General features: G+C 51.0%; 1 protein-coding gene across 1 annotated transcript in view; it reads right to left on the bottom strand.

Moving 5' to 3' along the window:
• The window catches only part of Tbc1d22a (TBC1 domain family member 22A), a 287423-nt gene that overhangs the window by 268172 nt on the left and 225 nt on the right, over positions 1 to 19026 (bottom strand). The gene's annotated exons all lie outside the window — the stretch shown is intronic.

The raw sequence follows: 19026 nt of genomic DNA, 5'->3' as shown, positions 1-19026 counted from the left end.
CAGGCACCACTAAGTGGGCAGAAGGAAGGCCGTCTCCGTGCTGGCTCTGTGCCTCAGATATTGTTCATTGGTACTGCTTATTTTTGTAAACTCTTCATATCCTGTGTCCATCTGCTAACAAGGGTTCATCCTCTTACTGATTTGCACAGTGAGACTCCCTCTGTGTCACTCAGGCAGTATGGCCAGCAAAACAATAGTCCCACCAAATATGTCCATGTCCAGAGCCAGTGAGCATGCTGCCCTTTCCAGTACAGCCATCACTGTTCAGCAGGAAACTTTTAAAAATGCAACTGGCACGACACCACTGTTTCCATAACCTCTCTTCACTGGCTTTTAAGGACACCTTTAACTAAAATATGGCAATGTTTTGTTTTCAGCTCACTTGTATGCCAGCAGCACAGTGTCTTAATTATACCAAATGTTAGGTTTTGTAACCTAAAAATATGAGTGGACTTAAACAAACACTTTCTGGGTAGCAACTACATGACCAGACAGTAGGGAAGCAAAAATAGGTACAATATCATCTCATCCAAAGTGTTAAGATCCTCACAGTGTGCCAGTCAAAGCCAACAGGAGCCTGGTGTGGTAACACCCTGGGGTCACTCCTATGGGAACACAGGATGGGCTCACATTAATTCCAGTATTGGATTTCCCTTGAAAAAGTGCTATACCTAAACCTAAGAAAAGCGGGGCAGACAGAAAATTCAAGACAGATGGGGCTGAGGAGACCGCTCAGTGGTTAAAGTGCTTGCCCTGCAAGCAAGCAAAAAGACAGGCATTTGGATCCCCAGTGCCATGTAAACACCAGATGGGTAAGTGAGCATGGCAGGTCATCTGCAGTTCCAACCTCAACAGGTGGAGGAAACCTAGGGCAGGCTGGCTAGCATGACCAGGAGCCCCAGAACAGGCAGTTCTGGGTCCATGACAAACCTTGCCTCAATGGAACAGTGGAGAACAATACAGGAAGACTCACACTTTAAATGAGAATGTGCATTTACATGGATTTGAAGTGGGTGAGCACAGTTACACGGGGTATGACATGGTGAGCACAGTTACACGGGGTATGACAGGGTGAGCGCAGTTACACGGGGTATGACATGGTGAGCGCAGGTACACGGGGTATGACATGGTGAGCGCAGTTACACGGGGTATGACATGGTGAGCGCAGTTACACGGGGTATGACAGGGTGAGCGCAGTTACACGGGGTATGACAGGGTGAGCGCAGTTACACGGGGTATGACAGGGTGAGCACAGGTACATGGGGTATGACATGGTGAGCACAGGTACACGGGGTATGACAGGGTGAGCGCAGTTACACGGGGTATGACAGGGTGAGCACAGGTACACGGGGTATGACAGGGTGAGCGCAGTTACAGGGGGTATGACAGGGTGAGCGCAGTTACACGGGGTATGACATGGTGAGCACAGTTACACGGGGTATGACATGGTGAGTGCAGGTACACGGGGTATGACATGGTGAGCGCAGTTACACAGGGTATGACAGGGTGAGCGCAGTTACACGGGGTATGACATGGTGAGCGCAGTTACACGGGGTATGACAGGGTGAGCGCAGTTACACGGGGTATGACAGGGTGAGCGCAGTTACACGGGGTATGACAGGGTGAGCACAGGTACATGGGGTATGACATGGTGAGCACAGGTACACGGGGTATGACAGGGTGAGCGCAGTTACACGGGGTATGACAGGGTGAGCACAGGTACACGGGGTATGACAGGGTGAGCGCAGTTACAGGGGGTATGACAGGGTGAGCGCAGTTACACGGGGTATGACATGGTGAGCGCAGGTACACGGGGTATGACATGGTGAGCGCAGTTACACGGGGTATGACAGGGTGAGCGCAGTTACACGGGGTATGACAGGGTGAGCGCAGTTACACGGGGTATGACATGGTGAGCGCAGTTACACGGGGTATGACAGGGTGAGCGCAGTTACACGGGGTATGACAGGGTGAGCGCAGTTACACGGGTATGACAGGGTGAGCGCAGTTACACGGGGTATGACATGGTGAGCGCAGTTACACGGGGTATGACAGGGTGAGCGCAGGTACATGGGGTATGACATGGTGAGCGCAGTTACACGGGTATGACGGGTGAGCGCAGTTACACGGGGTATGACAGGGTGAGCGCAGTTACACGGGGTATGACAGGGTGAGCGCAGTTACACGGGGTATGACATGGTGAGCGCAGTTACACGGGGTATGACATGGTGAGCGCAGTTACACGGTATGACAGGGTGAGCGCAGGTACATGGGGTATGACATGTGAGCGCAGTTACACGGGGTATGACAGGGTGAGCACAGGTACACGGGGTATGACAGGGTGAGCGCAGTTACACGGGGTATGACATGGTGAGCGCAGTTACACGGGGTATGACAGGGTGAGCACAGGTACATGGGGTATGACATGGTGAGCACAGTTACACGGGGTATGACAGGGTGAGCGCAGTTACACGGGGTATGACAGGGTGAGCGCAGTTACACGGGGTATGACAGGGTGAGCACAGGTACATGGGGTATGACATGGTGAGCACAGGTACACGGGGTATGACAGGGTGAGCGCAGTTACACGGGGTATGACAGGGTGAGCACAGGTACACGGGGTATGACATGGTGAGCGCAGTTACACGGGGTATGACAGGGTGAGCACAGGTACACGGGGTATGACATGGTGAGCACAGGTACACGGGGTATGACAGGGTGAGCGCAGTTACAGGGGGTATGACAGGGTGAGCGCAGTTACACGGGGTATGACATGGTGAGCGCAGTTACACGGGGTATGACAGGGTGAGCGCAGTTACACGGGGTATGACAGGGTGAGCGCAGTTACACGGGGTATGACATGGTGAGCGCAGTTACACGGGGTATGACAGGGTGAGCACAGGTACACGGGGTATGACAGGGTGAGCGCAGTTACAGGGGTATGACAGGGTGAGCGCAGTTACACGGGGTATGACATGGTGAGCGCAGTTACACAGGGTATGACAGGGTGAGCGCAGTTACACGGGGTATGACAGGGTGAGCGCAGTTACAACGGGGTATGACAGGGTGAGCGCAGTTACACGGGGTATGACAGGGTGAGCGCAGTTACACGGGGTATGACATGGTGAGCGCAGTTACACGGGTATGACAGGGTGAGCGCAGTTACACGGGGTATGACAGGGTGAGCGCAGTTACACGGGGTATGACAGGGTGAGCGCATTTACACGGGGTATGACAGGGTGAGCGCAGTTACACGGGTATGACAGGGTGAGCGCAGTTACACGGGGTATGACATGGTGAGCGCAGGTACACGGGGTATGACAGGGTGAGCGCAGTTACACGGGGTATGACAGGGTGAGCGCAGTTACATGGGGTATGACATGGTGAGCGCAGTTACACGGGGTATGACAGGGTGAGCGCAGTTACACGGGGTATGACAGGGTGAGCGCAGTTACACGGGGTATGACAGGGTGAGCACAGGTACACGGGGTATGACAGGGTGAGCGCAGTTACACGGGGTATGACAGGGTGAGCGCAGTTACACGGGGTATGACAGAGTGAGTGCAGTTACACGGGGTATGACAGGGTGAGCGCAGTTACACGGGGTATGACAGGGTGAGCACAGGTACATGGGGTATGACATGGTGAGCACAGGTACACGGGGTATGACAGGGTGAGCGCAGTTACACGGGGTATGACATGGTGAGCGCAGTTACAGGGGGTATGACATGGTGAGCGCAGTTACACGGGGTATGACAGGGTGAGCGCAGTTACACGGGGTATGACATGGTGAGCGCAGGTACACGGGGTATGACAGGGTGAGCGCAGTTACACGGGGTATGACAGGGTGAGCGCAGTTACATGGGGTATGACATGGTGAGCGCAGTTACACGGGGTATGACAGGGTGAGCGCAGTTACACGGGGTATGACAGGGTGAGCGCAGTTACACGGGGTATGACAGAGTGAGTGCAGTTACACGGGGTATGACAGGGTGAGCGCAGTTACACGGGGTATGACAGGGTGAGCGCAGTTACACGGGGTATGACAGGGTGAGCGCAGTTACACGGGGTATGACAGGGTGAGCGCAGGTACATGGGGTATGACAGGGTGAGTGCAGTTACACGGGGTATGACAGGGTGAGCGCAGTTACACGGGGTATGACATGGTGAGCACAGGTACATGGGGTATGACATGGTGAGCGCAGTTACACGGGGTATGACAGGGTGAGCGCAGGTACATGGGGTATGACATGGTGAGCGCAGTTACACGGGGTATGACAGGGTGAGCACAGGTACACGGGGTATGACATGGTGAGCGCAGTTACACGGGGTATGACAGGGTGAGCACAGGTACACGGGGTATGACATGGTGAGCGCAGTTACACGGGGTATGACAGGGTGAGCGCAGTTACACGGGGTATGACAGGGTGAGCGCAGTTACACGGGGTATGACAGGGTGAGCGCAGTTACACGGGGTATGACAGGGTGAGCGCAGTTACACGGGGTATGACAGGGTGAGCGCAGTTACACGGGGTATGACAGGGTGAGCGCAGTTACACGGGGTATGACAGGGTGAGCGCAGTTACACGGGGTATGACAGGGTGAGCGCAGTTACACGGGGTATGACAGGGTGAGCACAGGTACACGGGGTATGACATGGTGAGCGCAGTTACACGGGGTATGACAGGGTGAGCGCAGTTACACGGGGTATGACAGGGTGAGCGCAGTTACACGGGGTATGACAGGGTGAGCGCAGTTACACGGGGTATGACATGGTGAGCGCAGTTACACGGGGTATGACAGGGTGAGCGCAGTTACACGGGGTATGACAGGGTGAGCGCAGTTACACAGGGTATGACAGGGTGAGCACAGGTACACGGGGTATGACATGGTGAGCACAGGTACACGGGGTATGACAGGGTGAGCGCAGTAACACGGGGTATGACAGGGTGAGCGCAGTTACACGGGGTATGACAGAGTGAGCGCAGTTACACGGGGTATGACATGGTGAGCGCAGTTACACGGGGTATGACAGGGTGAGCACAGGTACACGGGGTATGACAGGGTGAGCGCAGTTACACGGGGTATGACAGGGTGAGCACAGGTACACGGGGTATGACATGGTGAGCGCAGTTACACGGGGTATGACATGGTGAGCGCAGTTACACGGGGTATGACAGGGTGAGCGCAGTTACACGGGGTATGACAGGGTGAGCACAGGTACACGGGGTATGACAGGGTGAGCGCAGTTACACGGGGTATGACATGGTGAGCGCAGTTACACGGGGTATGACAGGGTGAGCACAGGTACACGGGGTATGACAGGGTGAGCGCAGTTACACGGGGTATGACAGGGTGAGCGCAGTTACACGGGGTATGACAGAGTGAGTGCAGTTACACGGGGTATGACAGGGTGAGCGCAGTTACACGGGGTATGACAGGGTGAGCGCAGTTACACGGGGTATGACAGGGTGAGCGCAGTTACACGGGGTATGACAGGGTGAGCGCAGTTACACGGGGTATGACAGGGTGAGCACAGGTACACGGGGTATGACAGGGTGAGCGCAGTTACAGGGGGTATGACAGGGTGAGCGCAGTTACACGGGGTATGACATGGTGAGCGCAGTTACAGGAGGTATGAAATGGGAGAACTAACACTCCTGCTGAACCTTGACTAAAACACCTTTTTCCACCTGTCTGGGTTTCTCTCTTTGACCGCAGACAATACTCTATGAGGAAACTCACACTAGTCACAGGATGTGCCTTTGAGTCCCCATCTCAACTGACCCATGACAACTGACAGCCTGGAGCAAGCAGCCACTGACCATGTAAGACAAGAAAATGAAGAGTCTTATTTCAGCCCAACCTTGAGTCCTCCCAGTGACTCCCAGAACATCCTGGGGCAAGAACCAAGGCCCAGGCCCCTATGTACTGCCTGAGTTCCTGGCTACAGACCCAGGAAGTCAAGAGAGAGAGTGCATATACAGTTATTCAGATCGTGCACAACCCACAGTGTCCTTTCCTCAGACTCTATGCAGCTGTGTGACACAGGCGCAGAGTTCTCAGGAGGAGTCAAAAGGTTCCAGTTCCAGCGCCACACTTACTGGATGGTAAAGCGAGAAGGAGATCAGCTCTCTGGTCTTTAACTGCCTCATCCTGGGGGCTGAAATGAGAATCGGCACGGGGTGCGGCTGATGGTGGCAGAGTGTGCCTGCCTGTGTGAAGCCTGGCACCCGAACAGAAACAAAGTACAACTGGGGTCAAGACAGCCACAGTGGTAGCACTGTGCACACAGACCGTGACCCACACAGAGCACCTGTCACTACTGCCAATCTACCTTAACTCCAACATTCACAGTCTGCTTCTTAGTCCCCAATATATTCATATTCAAAATGGTAGGCAGCTTGGCCTGCAGGGCACTATTTGCATGTCATTTTCATAAAAGTCTCTGCAGTATTATCAAAGGCTTCAGGCCTTTCCCTCCCAGAAGAGCAGGAAACTCATTAATTCTTCATAGGCAAACCACTTGTGTTTATTGAGTAGAAAATGTTCCAACAAAGTTCAAGCTCAGACTTGAAGGAGCCTCCTTTTTATCTTATTAAAATTACATTCATTTGGGCTAGCATCACTAAAAAAGAAAAACAGACGTCAGTAAAGCCACTGAAAAGCAGTGGCAGGTGGCGTGCACCCTTACTCAGATAAGGAAGCCTTTCTGTAAAGAGCAGTCATGGCTGGGCTGGGCTGCAGAGTGTGTGCAGGTTGATCTCTGGCCCCTCTCCCAAAACATATATAAATAAGTTTTTGAATAAATTATACGTCTTTTAAAACTCTGCAGTTACCCAGGACCCCAGGGATTCTTTGTGAAAAGCAAGGACATGTGACATAAAACCACATGCTGAAATAGAGAGCAAAAAAACTCTTGTGCAAGAGTCAAGGAAAGAGACTCAGCAAAGTTTGTGATACTGAAAAGTCTCTGCAGGGCTGGGCATCAGACCTAGAGCCTCCTCGGTGCTATGCCAGCACTCTAGCACTGAGCCACACCCCAGCACACACAACAAAGATGCTAAGTGATGAAGCCACAGACAGACCAGGTACTAACCATGATGGGCAAAAATGAGATCATTAATTGGTCAACAGAAAACCGAAAGCAAGTTAAATATATCCAATGTATATTTAATATACAACACATGTCACTAGTAAGTTTTCGTATAAAACCTTGTCATTTTTCCTTGTGTACCTGAATAAAAAAAGTCCTACCATGTGTGTCTTAGTTACTTTTCTATTGCTGTGATAAACACCATGACCAAAAGCAACTTGAGGAGGAAAGGGCTTATTTCATCTTACACTTCAAGGAAACAGTCTATCACTGAGGGAAGTGAAGGCAGGAACTCAAACAGGGCAGGAAGCTGGAGGCAGGAACTGATGCAGAGGCCATGGAGGAGCGCTGCTTCCTGGCTTGTTCTCCTTGGCTTGCTCAGCCTGCTTTCTTATTGCACTCAGGTCCTCCAGCCCAGAGATGGCTCCGCCCACAGTAAGCAGGGTCTTCCCACATCAATCATCAATCAAGAAAACACACCACAGGCTTGCCCACGGGTCAATTTGGTGGGAAATTTTTCTCAATTGAGGCTCCTGTTTCAAAATGACTCTGGCTGTGTCAAGCTGACATAAAACCTGCCAGTACACCATGCATGAGAATGAAGGCATAGCTCAGAACAGCAATTATCTGGATGCAGGGAGAAGGAACTAGGTACAAGGAGAGAACTCAGCAACCTCCACTGTGTGAGGTTCTTCCTAGGCTGAAGGGGACTCGTGTGCTCTCAGGCTACAGTAGTCTGTACAGTTGTTTTCTCACTAGTCTTCTAATGAGTGAGGCTCTAGGGCAGTGGTTCTCAACCTTCCTAATGCTGCGACCCTTTAGTATGGTTCCTCATGTTGTGGTGACCCCCAGCCATAAAAGTATTCTTGTTGCTACTTCATAAGTGTAACTTTGTTACTGTTATGAATCGTAATGTAAATCTCTGTGTTTTGTAGAAATTCTAGGTGACTTCTATGAAAGGGTCATTTGACCCCCTAACAGGGTTGCGACCGACAGGTTGAAAAACACTGCTCCAGGGTCACAAGAGAGACTCTCTTAAGGCACTGCCTCACTGAGCCAGAAGGGTCAAAGCACAGCCGTTCTCAGGAATGCAGGCCATACAGCTCTGATGGACATGAAGCCCCACGGCATAGCATGGCCAGCACGTAGAAAGGGCCCACAGTCTATCTCCTGATGGATGAGAACCACTGGCCCACATTGGAATATTAAATCACAAAACGAATGAAACCAGGTATGTGCTGCAGACCTATAATCCCAGCACTCACGAAGGGAAAGGTGAGGGATCTGAGTTCAAGATCATCCTGTACTACATAGCCAGACCCTGTCTCAGGCAGGGAATGGGGAAATTACAAGTGGTAATATGATGGCTCAGCACAATTTCCAAACTTCCCAATGGTGTGAACGCAATACACACTCACAACCCTTTGAACTGTGATCTTTCCCTGGCTTCCAATATGTGATTTAACATCTCTTCCCAATACTAGGCGGCAGCAGTGAGCCACAGTTCCTGGCCAGCCCCGCAGCAAGAGCAGAAATCATAATGCTGCAAAAAGCATTACACCACTAGGCTAGGAGGTCTGACATGTTGCAGTGCTATGTGAACTTTCAGCTTACAGCAGGGCACAGGGATGTGGCCCCTTTGTAAACTAAGGAACACCTCAAATGTCTCGCGTTGTAGCACAGACAAGCCTTAAAAATATGCTAAGCAAACCAAGCAGTGGTGGTGCACACCTTTAATGCCAGCACTCAGGAGACAGAAGCAGGCAGATCTCGGAGTTGGAGACCAGCCTGGTCTACAGAGTGAGTTCCATGACAGCCAGGGCTGTCTGAGAAACCCTGTCTAGAAAAAAAAATCTATTTGCCAAGCAGAAAGGAGATCAACCAGGACTCAAGAGGCTGAGGAAGGAAGGTGGCAGGTCAAAACCAGGAATACACAGTGAGGCCCTGTCTCAAACAAACAAAGAGCCACGGAGACATGCTGCAGGAGTACAGTGCATGGGACGACTAGAGCTTCACCCACAGGGATGGAGGGGATGACTGGCTCCCAGAGAAAGGGGTGGAAAGTGAGGCATAAGGAGATACAGTTTCTCTTTCTGGGAATGGAAGTAGTCTGAGATTAATTGTGCTCATAATTATATAATTCTCAGTATGCATTTTTAATTGTTGAATGGCTGGCTGGCAAGATGGCTCCCTGAGTAAGATACAAGGAGACCTGAGTTTGAGTTCCGGAACCCCCCAGTGTGGAAGGAAATAAGACTCCCAAACATTTTCTGTGCTTCACAGACATGTTGTAGTATTACCTACATGCACACACACACATTTGTTTAAATTATGGACATTTGAACTATGGTTACTTATATGAAATGAAAATGATATCACTATACAGAAGAAAGGAGGAGTGCATTATGATGCTGTTACCACGGGCCAAAAATAAATAAATAAATAAATAAATAAATAAATAAATAAATAAATCAGGGTGCTTCACATGAAAAAAATGAAAACCTTACATAGCCTCAAAGCAGAAAAAGAGAACTTTAGAAGGACTCTGCTTACCAGAGTGTACGGAAAGAGGTCATTAGTTATGCTCCACTTCTACCCTGCATACGGCTTGATGATCCCAGAAGGACATGGGTAGGAAGCGCTTCCCCAGAAGAGAGCAAGCGAAGCGCATCCTTGAGGCCACAGGTGGCAGCCCTGTTACACAGCACAGGCTCTCACTTACATGCCAGCAGGGCAATCTCAACAGAGGGCAGTAGATGACAGGGTGGGCCAGGGAAGGGCAGCAGAGAGATGCCCAAGGAACAGTGTCCCTAAGGGGCTAGAAAAAGTTTGCCTTTTCATCACAAGAGAACCCCATTAAAATTACAGCTCAAAAAAATTAAATTACATTTTTTTAAAAAGCCAGGCAGTGGTGGTTCATACCTTTAACCCCAGAAGTCAGGAGGCAGAGGCAGATGGATCTGTTGAGTTCCAGGACAGTCAGGAATACAGAGAAGCCCTTTCTTCAAAACCTCCCCCAAGAAAAGCCAGCTCAAGAAGGAGAAATGAGAGGGCAAGGATGGTAGGAAGGGATGATGCAGCCCGAGAGCCAGAGGATGGGACAGGACAGGCTGGAGACACTGGGGAGATGCCCAAAAGAGAAAGAAAAGCCCTGAGGTATGTGCCACCTTAGGGCTTTGGTCAGAGCAGTCTTTACCATTAAGTTCCCCAGCTTGGTCTTTGCTTGAGATGCACCATACAATACTGTCTTCCCTGCACAGCACAGCTCAATAAAGTCACTCATCAAATACCACATGCCAGCAGCAGCCAATGCTAACACCAAAGCGGACAAGAAACAAGTGGCCGCTCTGCTGCAGGGTTGTTTTCACGAGATGGATAATTCATTAGGATGCAGCACAAACAACAGTCAAGGAGGAAGGACAGAATTCAGTCACAAGATGACAGGTTCTAACAGGAGGGCAGCTGTCCCTGACACTACAGTCCAGTGACACAAATGGACTGGCCCCTCTTCAGTTTCTGGTCTTTGCCCTGCCTCCCTACTTTCACATGATATGTCCACAGCCGGCCAGTGAGAGCTCATCTCTATCCAGATGACAGGGATCAACATCGTCCATCTACCTTGGAGTAGAAATGTTCAGAGAAAGATGCTTTTTTTCACACCAGCACAGCAACGTGTATAAGGGAACAAGCAGACAGCAGCTTCTGGACCCATCCCTGAGGTCTGGCTAGTGCACAGCTGGGGTCAGCCAGGCAGTGTGCACGCAGAGCAGCAGTTCTCAACCTATGGGTCAAGACCCCTTCGGTGGCCACGTATCATATACCCTGCATATCAAATATTTACATTATGATTCATAACAGTAGCAAAAGCACAGTTAAGAAGTAGCACAAAGTAACTTGAAGGTTGGGGTCATCACAACATGAGGAACTGTGTTAGAGAGTGGCAGCATTAGGAAGGCTGAGAACTGATGCAGAAGGACACGGTAGGTCAGGGTATCCTGTGCACACATCAGGGCTGTCTGCCTGGCATCTGTTCTCAGAGGGTGGATCCTAAAATGAGCAAGTACACCCAGGAGGGGCTGTGGAACAGAGCCAATGCTAACATGAGGTAGAGAAAGGCTCTAAGTGAATGTGCCTACCTGTAAGGGTCCAGCCAGCTCACTGGGGAGCAGCAGCCTTGGGACAGTGCTCAGCTCCGTCACTGCAGCCATGCAGGGAGAGTAAACCACACATGTGAGGGACTCGCTGCAAGCCCAGGCTCAGCCTGCACTGTCTCTCCAGTCACAGCAGCATCCTCAGCCCTGAGCTCAGCGCATGACAGAATCCACAGCTGTGCCCTGTAGTGACCCTCAGAGCTTTTGAGAGAAAGGGGAAGGGGCGACTTCCACATCCCAAAGAAAGAGGAAACAACAGCATTTTAGAAAGGGAGAACAGAAAGGCTGGTATACTCACAATAGCAGTCCCTAGCACGAGCCACAGGAATAGGAAGAACAGTGGTCCCACCCCCTTGGGCCCTGTGACACCTCTGCCTATTATGTGCAACATGAATACCAGCAAGAGCCTGGAAGATGCTCACCTAACGGCAACTCCAGAGACATGGCCAAATGCAGCCTGGCAGCTCCGGGGCTCAGTGCTCTCGGGACTCCGAGGATCCCAGCACACTCCAAAGGCCCGGAGAGGGTGCTGGGAGTTGACGCTACCCCTGGAGGGACCAGTGGGCTAGGGTGAGTCCAAGTCCTTAGAGATGCACAATTAGACAAGGAGGCAGGGACGAGAAGCCATGTGCTATGACAGTCGGGCATACAGTGGACAGAGACTCCTCCAGTTCAAACCCAGACTCCACCTACAGACCACACAGCTCTGAGCAAGTGACTTGTCTTTATTAGCTGCTGCATCTGTAATGGGGAAACAGGAACTGGACAGAGACAAGCACTTGGTAAACAATCCCATGGACCTATCACCAGATCTGGGACTCCACCTCACAGCACAGGCACAGCATGGACACTCTGCTCCAGGAATGAGTTCTGGATATCTAACCCTAGATTCCACACTAGGAGAACATGGCCAACCGCTGCTGCTCCTGAGGCCAAGCGACACTCCCCGCATCCCACTTTCTGTGAAGTTCGTACAGCCCCCTTGCTGGCAGAAAGCTTAGCCGCCAGTGCTGGACTCCTGTCACAGAACAGCCTGCATGGTTGCACACGGCAGGTGCTGGAAGTGACGAGGCTGCAGGAAGAGGACAGCCATCCTCCTGCCCAGGACTACAGCATCTTACTATGGCCCTCGTCCTGCTGGATGGAGCACGGAGTTCTCGGGAAGAGAACAGAGCAAGTCTCACTGTCCTTGGTTAACCATGCTCCTCTTTTTCCCTGGACATAGCAGGGAACAGAGATCCACTTGCTGCCCTCATGTTTCATAAACTACATAAAAACTAACCCCAAATCAAAACATAGAGGCTTTTGTTACTGGGATTAGCATAGAGAGGTCCCATAGCCTCACATGTGCCAAGTCAGGTAAATGCGCTACCTATGAGCTACATCAAGCACATGGGATTTTTTTCCTTAGTTTTGTCTTCATTTAAAATTAATTCTAGTATCGATTTGCTATATTAAATATGCAAGGGAAAATATGACTCACATTTATTTTCAAATGTTGCTGGTGAAATGAGACATTTGACATTGCAATATGAAGTTCTCACTGAGGGGAAGGAAAAAGGGCTTCCAAGATGCTGAGAAACAGCAGTGTGGGTACCAAGATGCTGAGAAATGGTAGTGTGGGTACCAAGATGCTGAGAAACGGCAGTGTGGGTACCAAGATGCTAAGAAACAGCAGTGTGGGTACCACCCAGGTAAACAGCAGTCCAAAGCCACAAGTCAGAAGACAGATCTCTAAGAACACAGGGGAACAAGGACAAGAGAGGCAGGCCTGTTTAATACCAGGGCCAGACAAGCAGAGCATATGACATGTCCCTACTCATTTCCAGCACCTGGGGATAAATTCTGAAAGCCGTTAACCTAAATAACCCAGCCCGGCCCACAGTCAGGAGCAGGACTCTGCTGAGGAGGTGCCAGGGATACCTGCTGTTCCTCCCCACCAGATAGCCTCAGCACACTCCACACACAGAACAGAAGTGAGAAGGTGGCCCCAGCTGTCAGCAGACTAGCGTAGATGTGGGCCCGCTGCATTTTATGATGCAAGCTCAAGGGGAGAATCATCCACTCATCCCAGCTCTGGGCAAAATCCAGATTCTTGCAGTTAGAGGACCAGCATCCCCCTCTGTGGTAGAACACGACTCCAAGCTTCTCAAGACATCATCACATGCTTGGTGTCTAGCTCCATCCTCCCTGTGCAGGGCCGACAGCTGTGGACCACGTTGCAATCATGCCAATTCTCTCTAGCCGTTTTTAAGAGTTCACATGACTACACTGGGCCCACCACATAGGCCAGGACTCAGCTGACTGACCACACTTACTTCCCTCTGTCATGTAACATGGCTTATGCACAGGTTCCTGGGATAGAAACACAGACCTTTGGGACCATGATTCTGCTTCCGGCTAAGACCTATGGCCCAGGCCATACAAAGGTGATCGTGCCCACCACCCCTGACATCCAGGCCATCAGTGAATGTGAACGTTCTATTTGTCAGAGCCTTGACTGTGTCCACGCCTCTCTAACAGCCTCAGTCTTTGTCCTCACTTCCTGCTTGCCTCCTCCCAGCCCGCCTGCTTCCTCAGTGCTCACCCTGCAGGGCTGAGAAGCAGTGTTGCTGTTCGCCATGCCCTGCTTAAAGACCTTCAATACTCTCAGAACGCTGTATTCAGACCCAGAGCTTCTCGACACCTTCAAAGGCTTCCAAAGCCTTTGCAGCCCGATGTGCTTCGCCTGGTCTCCCCTTCCCCAGCCACGGGTGTCCCCTGCAGCCCACCCTGCATCTCCAAGGGGAGGTGCCTGGCTCCTTTGCCACTTCCAGGTCGCAACTTAGACATAATGTCCTTAGAAAGGATGTGATCATTTCCTCTTTTAGGATCCTATATTCTGCCAACATGCCCAAATTATGACCTTCACAGAGCTTCAGTCAGTCCACATACTTGCATGTGCACTGATCCTTACCCTGTTGGCCTCCACAGGCCACATATGCCTGTGCAGCATGCAGTCTCTGGCATGTCAAAGGTGCTCATACACGTTTGAATGACTCCATTATCTCCAGCTCCTCCCCCTTTAGTTGAGACTAAATGGTCCTTTTGAGCGGCATCATTTGCTCCCGCTCCTCGTGGCTCCAACAGTAGAGGCCGAAAGCTCTCCAGGCCACAGCACTAAGGCCGCGCCTCTCCCGCAGCCTTAACCCAGGAACGCAGGACCTCGCCATAGTCGAGCTCGGCCCCTTCTTGCAAACACTGCTCTTCCAAACACCACCCCTCGCCTACCCCGGCAGCATGCACACCCTCCTGTCAGCAGGGCTCAGAGTCGGGCAGAGCCAGGCTAAAACACTAAGCATCGACAGCTCCACACTGAAAGGCCGCCTGTGTGCGCAAACCCGGTGAGTGGGAGTTTGTCTTGGCATTTAAAGTGTGGCAGGAACTCCAACTGTGGTGGTGGCAGAAAGCAACAGCTCCTCAGGAGTCGATGGCTCGAGAAAGATCAGGCCCAGCAGAGGCGGGGACCCAGGCCTTCTGATTCTCGTCACCCACCTACTTACTGCCTTTCCCACCTCAATAACCGCCACTCCTGTCCCTTACCCAAAAGTGTCCCAAGAGTCCTTCTACATGGTCTCCCTTCCCCTCTCTGTCTATGCCTCTCTCATAAAAGCAACCCTGTTACGCAGAGGGCTGCACCTGCCACACAGCTCCTCAAGTCCTACTGTGGTCCTCGACACCCACTAAGAATGAAAGACTAACACTTTGCATCTTGCTTTGACCATATAACCCTGTCCGCTGCCTCAGCGACAGCCACCTTGGCTCCTTGCTCCTGTCCTGTTGCATCAACCCTGTTTGAAGAGCAGAGCCTCTGGTACTTACTTGCTCATCGCTCCGCCTGGAGCCCTCTTCCTCCAGCTAGCTTAGCTTTCCCTCACCGCCTATAGACCTGCACTCAGAAGGCACTTTCTCAGCAACTTGCTGAGACCCTCCAGTTGCCCGCCCTCCTGCCCCTCAGGCTTTGTGGCAGTTACCACAGATCTGGACAGAGCACAGATCGTAGTCAAATTTTTTCCTGGCAAACAGCATGAGCTAAACAAAAATTAACTGGATGAATAACTTATCAAGCTCTCCTTTTATGGCAACTTGACACAAGCTAGTTATCTGAAAGGAAGGAACCTCAATTAAGAAAATGCCTCCATGAGATCCAGCTGTAGGGCATTTTCTTAATTAGTGATTCATGGGGGAGGGCCCAGCCATTGTGGGTGGTGCCATCCCTGGGCTGGTGGTCCTGGGTTCTGCAAGAAAGCAAGCTGAGCAAGCCATGGGGAGCAAGCCAATAAACAACATTTCCCCAAGGCCTCTGCGTCAGCTCCTGCCTCCAGGTCCCTGTCCTGTTTGAGTCCCTGTCCTGACTTCCTTCAATAATGAACAGTGATCTGGAAGTGTGAGCCGAATAAACTCTTCCTCCCCAACTTGCTTTTTGGTCGTGGTGTAGTGTCGCAGCAACAGAAACCCTCACTAAGACATAAGTCAAGCAAATCTGCCCTTGGCTGCCAAGGCCACCTGATCTAATGCAGCACCTTCCCATTACAGACACAGAAACTGACGACTCCAGGGATGGCATACATTAGAAAGCACCACAGACCACAGGAAGAGATGGCTAAGCTCACTCAGCTCCCTAACCTCCTGGTGGAAAGTATAGTCTTTCTATATATTAGCTCATCCAGAAAAGGAAGTTCTAAGAAAGACTCCATTAAATACGCATCCAAAGACCAGGAAGTGCACATAACGGGTCGTAAGACCATCGCTCACTCAACTCTCTTAGCCAAAGCTCTTTCTCACTCCAGGCTAACAAGCGAGACAGCTGGGATCAACCACATTTCTCAGTCCTAACAATCAAGATGAGAGTGGGGTACTCCCTAAACAGGCAGGGCGTGTGGCCTAATGAAAAAGAAGCCAGCACCCGAAGGGGTTCCTCAGTCCAAGCTGCAGATGACCTGGGGAGGCACCGAGGAAGCAGGCTGCGAAAACTAAAAAGCTAAGCCAAAAGGAGGAATGGCTGCTCAGCCAGCTAAACAGAGCGTGAAGATGGAAAGCTACAGATGAAGCTGTCCATAAGTACAGCACGGGATGTGGAAGAGCCTAGGAGCCGATGCGCAGCAGCACCGGGTTAAGGCTGCGCAGTGGCCAGCTTACAAAGGTGAGAGATAGCACAAAGAAACAGCTGTGTGTGGCATGAACTTCTAGAGAAACAGCCAAGGGGCTTTAAACCCAGCCTGCCTTGGTGAGTGCTGCCTAGAGGACAAAGCCATGGTTTGCAAATGACAAACCCCTAGTAGCTAAATTACCGGTGGACCACCAAGAACAGCATCCGGCAAACACCGGCCCTTTGATGGAACTCTGCCCACTGTCTTCGGTACCAAGGACTTGCAAGGGTTCTACTACACGAAACTCCCTCCGCTGCTCAGAACTCTGAGGGAAAACTCTGTGGTCTCCTCCTAAGGCTTTCCTGCTTGAGGTCAACAATTACAACGCCCCCTTGAAAGAGTGGGCGACACCCTGGAAGCCTAGCTTGCTTCTCTGCTTGCCCTTCCCTATACAAGTGAAAACTCAGAATGTGGGCACTGAAGGAATGGGGCACATCTTTGCACACTCTCCTGCTGGGAGACTTCCAGACTGACTGTCACCAAAACCAGAAACACTGCCACAGGGGAGGGCTGCAGGGCAGAAGGGTGACACAGAGACTGCACAGGCTCTCACGGGCCTCTCACGGGCCCTGTCCTCAACAGCAGCCTTTAGCAGGTCACAAGATGCCCCATCAATTCTGTAACATGGGAGCTGTTCTCAAAAGTACCTGATATGCAGCAACACAGCAACAAAGCCAAGAGAGAAGAAGTGTGTCTTTGGTAACGTGGAGGTCACACCGAAAAGACTGGGGCTGTGTTAGTTTCCTACGACAGGTAGAAATGCATGCCCTCTTGGGTTGTGAAACCGAGGTGTCAGCTTTAACTTGTAAACACATCATTCGAATGTCTGCTTCCATCTTTGCATGGTCATCTTCCCTACACACACACACACACACTCTCTCTCTCTCTCTCTTTCTCTCTCTCTCTCTCTCTCTCTCTCTCTCTCTCTCTCTCTCTCTCTCTCATGTCCCACATGCTTATGGGAACCAGAGACTGATTCGGGCCTCCCCAATGCAGTATGACTTCAAAGACCCTGCTTCCAAACAAGGTCACAGTCACAGCTCCATATGTACAAGTATTAGGGACGACACTGTTTAACCCAGTACAAAGACAAGCTACCACACCAGATGTAATGACATACTTGTATACTCAGGAGACTGAGGCAGGAGGATCAGAAGCTCAAGGCCAGCCTGAACTATAAAAGAGACCCTTTCTTTTAAAAAAAAAAAAAAAAAAAAGGCTACCACAAGACAGTCTTTGATGGAAAGGCTCATTGACTTCCATAATTCCATTATTTTTATATTTCAGTTGACTCTTAATAATAAATTACAGTTCACACTTAAGGGGAAGCAAGCCTCAAGGCAACAACAAAAGTCACCCTGCCACATGGTCCTTTTTATCTGGATACTGGACTCTGCATGTTTGCCCCTGTCACAGTAGGACCGCCAACTCACTATTAGTCCAGTATCTTCCATTCATCTTGAACTATGATGCTGATGTTTATAAAAGTTCTTCTCTGTTCAATCAAACCCAGTTTTAGCACAGTAAAAATACAGTGTCTGGGCATCTCTGAGGATTTCCCCCACCTTGCAAGTCACTGTAGCCCAGCAGTCAGTAACCCCTATTAACCCCACCCCACCCCCAAACACTCTGGAAAGCACATTTTAATGGCTGAGTGCATGTCAGAGTTTACAATTTTAACACCCACACAACAGTGTCTCTTCTGAAGCACGGGCGCACAGACCATTTTCTGTCCTCGTGGATGGTTCTATTTAAGTTACTTCAGTGTCAAAATCTTAAGGGCTGTAGAGGTGGCTGATGTCAGAATCTTAAATCTCGGTATCTCAGACAAAATAAACGACGATTGAAATCTTGCAACATGGCCCTGTCAGGGACTGACTTGACCTTAGGTGCTTTCTGTGCGTTGTCCCTTCATTCCCTAAGGCCTAGAGAGGCATGGGGCCATAACCAATCACAGAAGGACTTTGGAGCACCCAGGTTTTTTTGTTGTTGTTGTTGTTTTTGTTTTTGTTTTCTTTGTTTCCTGCTGCGGTCAGAAAACTGGAGTCTAGAGGCCAGAAGATGGAAATACAGACATTCACAAGGCACTTCTCTGCTCAAAGCAAAAACATCAGCCCACAAGAAAGACTGAGAGGGAAACTCAAGTGTTCAAACCACCACACACCCTGCAGAGACCATGCTCCCCACCCCACCCCACCCCCGCAGGCGCTGCCTCTCCCAGGCCAGCTTCCTGACTCCACTGAACTCTCCAGGGCATGACCGGGGTCAGTTCCTTCCAGCTTCACCAGGGAGCCAAGGAGTTTCGCCGCCTAAGAGAACCTGCCAGGCTCCGGAAGCACTGGGGACAGCTCCTCGTCCTCCAAGCTCCTAGGTACGTCCACTGTCACTTCCCAGATCCCACATTCCCATCTCCAGAGCCCCTGAAATCTCCCAGGAGTCTTCTCGGAGCCCAGGTTCCCCTCCACATCCCCACCCCCTGGGAGCCCAAGTCCCCCTCCCCAGACCCACACCCCACCCACAGTCCAACAGGACAGCACAAGCACCTGACCTCTGACCCTTGACCCCGACCCGGCCCTCCCCGGCACACCCA

The sequence above is a fragment of the Acomys russatus genome, chromosome 17 (genome assembly GCF_903995435.1).
Source record: "Acomys russatus chromosome 17, mAcoRus1.1, whole genome shotgun sequence".
Lineage (NCBI taxonomy): Eukaryota > Metazoa > Chordata > Mammalia > Rodentia > Muridae > Acomys > Acomys russatus.
The sequence above is the reverse complement of the archived record's forward strand: the minus strand, read 5'-3'. Positions and strand labels throughout refer to the sequence as shown.